General features: G+C 45.8%; 1 long non-coding RNA gene across 1 annotated transcript; it reads left to right on the forward strand.

Moving 5' to 3' along the window:
- The first annotated feature begins 3009 nt into the window (after nucleotides 1-3009).
- LOC147426503 (uncharacterized) lies at nucleotides 3010-3464 on the forward strand. Its single transcript, XR_015186245.1, has 2 exons — nucleotides 3010-3105; nucleotides 3207-3464. It is a non-coding gene; the product is annotated as an uncharacterized LOC147426503 (long non-coding RNA).
- Nucleotides 3465-5171: the final 1707 nt, after the last annotated feature.

Below are 5171 nucleotides of genomic sequence, written 5' to 3' on the forward strand. Positions count from 1 at the left end.
CATAAAATGTGGACTTTAATATCATTGCATAAAATGTGGACTTTAATATCATTGTTGCACATACTTTACAGTTTATTTTACCGGTTGCCATTGAGGGATGTTTGTCTTTCGACATCCGTAACACAATCTACAAACTTGCAAAGCTGGTGCAATGGATCTTACAAAAGGAGATCAACGTAGACTCCATACCATTCGCCAAACTAAATGCTGCGGAGCTTGTGTGCATGTTTGAGAAACATTTTCCTACTACCATGCTAACCATTCAGATGCATCTTCTTGTTCACATAGTTGATGAGGTGGAAATAGCTGGCACAGTTCATTCCAGATGGATGTTCTTCTTAGAACGTTTCATGAAAACGCTTAAGGGATATGTGCGTCAAAAGGCACGTCCGGAGGGTAGCATGGCAGAAGGTTGGTTGGTATCAGAGTCCCTAGTGTACATTGGAGAGTGGCTAGACGGATTTGATAAAGCCCGGGACACGCTATGGCAAACCATAGATGATGAGCGCATATCTGGGATTGTCATGTGCAATCTCGGTGTTGAGAAGAAGATGACGGAAGATCTAGAGGCTAAAATCAACCGATTTTGCATGCTTCACAATCCAGTGATGCAAAAGTGGATTTCACAATATGAGGATGCAAAGCAAGAGCGACAAAGGGCACGAATCGAGTGGAGACGGGGAAGACGACAATCGATGCACTATCCGACGGTTCTGGAGAGCCTACCAACCTTCATGAGCTTAAGATGGTTGCACAACCAATTGAAAAGCGCACAACAATGCGGTGACGAAGTGACTGAGGAAGAGTGGGAGTACTCTCGGGGTTGCGCGACCAAGGTAAGTTTGCAATGTACGACTAGCTAGTGACTTTATTTCTAAACGTTTGAACGGCCACTCATAATCTTTGTTCGTTGTAGTATAAGTCATACACAGCAGTATGGTGTAAAGGTCGACATTTTAGGGTGGAACGAATCGACAAAAAGCATTTTAATCAGGATTGTGGAATCATGGCAAAATTTGAACAGTTTAGTCGACGACGTTCCTCTGATGCAGATCCTGTGGTGGCGGAACTCACTTACTTCGGCACGCTGCAAGAGATTTTGAGGATCGATTACAGAGGATTTTTTGTCGACTTGTTCGACGTGCAATGGTTCAAGATAATCATGGAGGGTCGCAACGCTACTGTGCGTAGAGGAGAGTCTAGTTTTCTTGAGGTGGATTCTACTAAGAAATGGACTGACCTAAGAGACACTTTCGTACTATCCGAGCATTGTGAACAAGTAAGTATGTAAATAGTTAACATCCCCCTTTTACAAGTTATGTGCTTGAAAGCTCTCATGTAAGTTATATGGCTCTAGCAGGTAATATTTCATCCTACAAAGTCTACATCAAACTGGTGGTACGTCATAGAGGTAGCCCCTCGTAGTGCAAGGACGTATGAAGGCTACCATGTGCCAATCACAACGGCATCAATGGAGGAGATCAGAGAAGATGCTCAATCAGAAGCCGTTGCGGTGGTGCCAGACGAGCATCAAGATGCTACTACTCTATATGGGGTGCATGCAGAGGAGCTACAAAATGAAACAGAGGATATGTGTTTAAACAGAGAGCTCTATATAGATATAGGAAGTTATGTTGAGTTATGCGAGGATGAGAGAGAGATCTCTTAAAGCCACAAATATTGTATTTGAACAATTTTGCTCCGTGTTGTAAAAGCTCTGGCTCTCTAAGTACCTTCCATGGTGTATAACGCTCTTTTCTACTCGCGCACACATCTTTTGATTGAAAATTCTGAGTTTTCGACTTGCCTCTTCTATCACTCAATTCATTGCGTCATTGTATTTATATGCGTCATTACGTCATTGTATTTAATGGTCTTTGCGTCATTGTCTACTCTATTCATTCAATATTAAGTTTAAATATTCGTGTGTTTAATGCAGGTATGGATGATGAGGAGTTTCTTTCTTCTTTGCCCCCGCAGCAGAGACAGTGGTACGTGGAGCGTCATCGCTCTGGCGCATCATCGCGCGTTCCTACTCCATCCACATCTCCCTCTATTTCGGAGCATTCGGCGCGCTCCGAAGCTTCGACGTCGATGAGACAAGCTTCACACTCGTCTAGACACCGGCGCTCTAGTGGTGGCGGTGGCGGTTGTTGTGGGGATTCCGCCACCGATGCCTCCACACCGCCTCGTGTTCGACGAGGCTCTTTACCCTCCCCTTCTTTGCCCGCCCCCACACCAGCCACAACATCGCCATCTACGCCAGGTTTTGCACGGCTGACTGTTCCTAGCAGCTACACACCTCTACCTACTCTGCCAGGAGCCACCCCACTCGACACTCCTCGCTTCGGGGCCCAGACGCCGGTGGAGACACTTGACGTCCGTACCCCCATCGACACGCCGCTAGAGACCCCTACCGGGACACCCAGGTTCACGCGTCACCGGCCAGAGGGCTTGCCTTACTCCGTCGACTTCAGCGGCGGCATCATCATGGATGATGACGGCAAGAAGGTGATCTCGCGCATGCGTGGTCTTTGCTCTCAGCTGTTCAGACACTACATACTAAACAAATGGAGTGAAGTACCAAGTGATTTAAAAAACAGAGTCATCAGCATACTTCATGATGAGTTTCCCGTTCCAACACGGGATCAGCGCCTCAATGAAGACCTGATGAAGATTCGAATGCGCGAATACTGCAAACACAAGCGTTCCGAAGTGCAAAAAGCAATCAAGCATGGGTGGAACAGGCCAGATTGGCTGGCCAAAGAAGATTGGAAGAATGCGAAGAAAGCAGCGCGCGAGAATCCCGACAAGTGGAAGCAACAAAAGGATGCAGCCAGAGCGCAAGTAGAGGCAGGGAGCTCACACCACTTGGGGAGCGGTGGATGGGCATCATTTGAGGCCGATTTTGTAAGTGTTTTCGCATTGCTCTTTATGTTCGATAGTTTAGGGTTTATGAGTTTTTTAATTCTAACATAATGAATTCTTTGTATGTTTTGACAGTGGTCGATGACAGGACATGATCCCACACCGTACGAGCGCGAGTACGCAGGCAGGAAGGGCTTAAACGCCCTGATAGACATTCTCAGTTCTCACGGCGGCATGGTTAGTATTAGGGTTTACTCTTTTCTATTTTTTGTATTGTTTTATAAATGTCGTTATATGTTTATACTTACTGAAAGCTGTCTTATTGTCTTTTTTTGCAGAATCCGACAGATACGCCGCTTGGACGCGATGAGACGTCTGTGTTAACCCTCACGGCACACGGACACCCATCACCTACGATGGACGCGTATTATGTATTTGGTAGAGTCAGGTACCGGGCTTGTCGGACCCATAGGGAAAGGTAGAGTGATCGCCGATGAGAGGCGCACTTTAACTTGGACATTCAAGGGATTAGTTGGTTAAGCATGGGCGCCCAAGTGTGAATGGGGTGAGCTCCTATAAAAGCCAACTAAACCTAATTTTTACTCATTCTCTCATTTGTGCAATTGAAGAGTGCTCTTGCTCCATCTCCATCTTCTTCTTCTTCACCTCCTTGTGTGTGTGTGTGAGAGAGAGAGAGAGAGGGAGAGTGTGTGTGCGATCGAGCATTACGAAGGCACGACGGCGGCGAAGCGGTTGAGCGCGGCACGACTGCAGCTTCTTCTTCATCGCGGCGAGGAATCCACCACGAAGGCGAGCGTAGAGCGGTGAGTGACACACCCTTTGTTTTCTTGAGCTTGCTAGTTTAGGCTTGTTGTGTGCTTGGAGCCGTTTGTGGCTCGCATACGGTGTATTGGCAAGTCCCTTGCTTCGACAGTGCGGCAAGGAGCGCACATTTTTGGCGCCGCTGCCGGGGATATGCCCTACACTAAGCTCGGTTAGCACTTTACGCTTCCTTGTGGTGCAATTTCTATCATAGGAAAGGCAGGGAAGGAGTGTGTGGAGATTTCTTTTTTTTGTGTTTTCTGCAATTGCTGTCAAGTTTCAATTTCTGCTATTGTCTGTGTTTTTTCAATTTCTGCAATTTCTGCATTTTCAAGTTCGGCGTTTTCAATTTCTGCAATTTTCTGCAATTTCTGCGTTTTTTTTGCATTTTCTGTCAATTTCTGCAGTTTTCTGCATTTCTGTCAATTTCTGCAATCTCTGCGTTTTTTCTGCATTTTCTGGCAATTTCTGCAACTTCTGCGTTTTTTTCAATTTCTGCGTTTTTTCTGCATCAGAAAAAAAAAAAATTTAAAAAAAATTTTTTTTTCTGGAAAAAAAAGTTTTTTGAGAAAAAAAAAATAATTGAGAAAAAAAAAAAAAATTTAAAAGGAAAAAAAGTTCGAAAATTAAAAACGCGAGCGAGTGGGTGGCGAAATTTTTCGAAAATAAAAAACGTGACTCTTAAAACGGACGGGTTGGTTTGTATAAAAGATAGATCGGATCGGGATCATTTTCCCAAGCCCAAGCCCAAGCCCAAGCCCAAGCCCAAGCCCAAGCCCAGGCCTCAGGCCTCAGTCTTATGATATATACTAGACTCACTCTTATATATATACCCTACTCCCTCAAGAGAGAATGAGAGCATGTGGGACAAGTCCTCCACTCTCCTCCTTTCTCTTCCCACTTGCACCCTTAGACTTTCTAGTTTGGGCCTAGTTCCCTACTGGAAATTGACAGTTTTAGGGATTCCGAGGGCATAGAGTGACCAAACGGAGAGCTGTAAAGCACGGCACGACCCTCTGACCGATACGCTCGTTTTGAGCTATCACACGGCCCATTCCACGACACGCTCTAAAAAATCTAGCAAAAAAACAAACAAAAAACACGCTAAAAACTAGTCACAAGGCCTCCTAGAGCAGCTTTTTGACACCTTAGGGTATCAAAAGCACATGCACTTACGCTCTGGGCGGGTGCTAGAACACAAGCATATTGAGGGTGCCTCTGTTCATACGGACACCCATTACCCATCCACGATAAGCTCTAGACCCTCAGCGGGGACACAAGGTAGCACCACCCAAGACCCTAAAATAGCCGCTAGTGATTCCTCCTCCGACTCAGAAATCATGGAAGCATACCCTACCCAAAACACTGAGAGAGAAGGCCATGCACCTCCCGAAGCTCCACAGCCTAGTACTAGTATGTTTAGCCGTTTCATGGAAACGTTAGGTAGAGCTACTCGCTCGGAACCTGATGCAAATGAAGCA

The sequence above is a fragment of the Adiantum capillus-veneris genome, chromosome 24 (assembly GCF_014529385.1).
Source record: "Adiantum capillus-veneris isolate H3 chromosome 24, ASM1452938v2, whole genome shotgun sequence".
In the NCBI taxonomy this organism is placed as follows: Eukaryota; Viridiplantae; Streptophyta; class Polypodiopsida; order Polypodiales; family Pteridaceae; genus Adiantum; species Adiantum capillus-veneris.